Below are 1,416 nucleotides of genomic sequence, written 5' to 3' on the forward strand. Positions count from 1 at the left end.
CTTTATCTACTGACATGTTTTTCACTTTAAATATCACAAGTAAATGATGAACGGTAAAAAAGGACTCCTTTTATATTATACAGCAGGTAAAAAAAGAAAAGAAAATTCCCAATGATTCACTAGCCACGATGTTTTTTTTATTTACAAGAAAAATTACCTGCCTATTTAAAATACGACAGAACTTTCCCTTCAACCTTACACGAAATAGTGATAGAAAGTAAGTTGTTTTGAAAATACGGCACAAATAGTTGTACAGTAGTTCTAAAAACTGCTATCAACCGTAACTAGTAGATCAAGAGACCAGGGTTAAAATCTGCATTTTAAAGGTTATTAGTAAATATTGATAAAATGAGTCGTTTTTGCAGAACAACCGGTCATACGAGCATACGTGTTACATAGATTGTGACGATAGACAATTTTTCTATTCCACGAATAGTTTCAGCCACAGCACGTCGCGTTTTCTACACGTTCCACGCTACATTAACGCAGCGAAATCCTATGCGATGAAACAAAAGATATTTTGCAGACATCCCAAAGAGAAAAACTAAATATTTTCCAGTTGAAATATTCTGCTGATGTGTGAAGATTTTTATCACAACTAATTGGACTCCGTGGCCGTTATATTTTACATAAAATCAAACTTCTTTCTAGAAATATAAAGAAACATTGTAGCAGGATAAATGAACAACATTTTCATCGAAAAGAGATTTTTATACATTTACGTTTCATACTTTGAAATAGCTGATACTTCAAAATTAAATATCATTTAATATTTTTCGTTTTAATATATTTTAGTTTGATCAATGCATATATTCGTGAAAATTGAATTTTTTCTCACAGTTTCACAATGTTTGATTTAAAGCGTATAAACGCTGCGTAAATTCGAGTTCGAAAAGTAATCGCGAGGTTTCGCATTACGAGATGGAACCCACGATCTCTTTGTCGGAGAATGCTTTCAGCTCAATCAGCCCGACAAACAAAGGATTCGTTTAACGCTTTAGAACTCAGTTTGAAGTGAACTGTGCAATGGATGGACCGAGTTGCGCTACCATGGCGATCGACAGGCTCGTCACGGGCCATTGCGGTCCGATTACAAGCTGCCTTCTGGTATCTCCTTTCAACTCCTTCCTCGACGAAGGTTCGCCTCGTATTACCGTTTTCTTCTGAGGGAAAGTGAACAACGCAACGCTCGTGCACCGAAAGCCGAGCAACGCTGCGTCACCGGCGAAGTGCAATGCCAATTAAGTCGCATTTGCCATAAATATCCTTTTCCAACTTTACTTATGTAAACAGATTTTTTTCGATAAATCTGTCAAAATTGTACTCAGTTATATAAGTTGATACAGTTGCTGATCTTTATTGCAAAATAATCGCTTTTAAGAAATTAATTTCTAAGTTTCATCGTATTTCTTTTGT

Source organism: Augochlora pura, chromosome 10 (genome assembly GCF_028453695.1).
Source record: "Augochlora pura isolate Apur16 chromosome 10, APUR_v2.2.1, whole genome shotgun sequence".
Lineage (NCBI taxonomy): Eukaryota > Metazoa > Arthropoda > Insecta > Hymenoptera > Halictidae > Augochlora > Augochlora pura.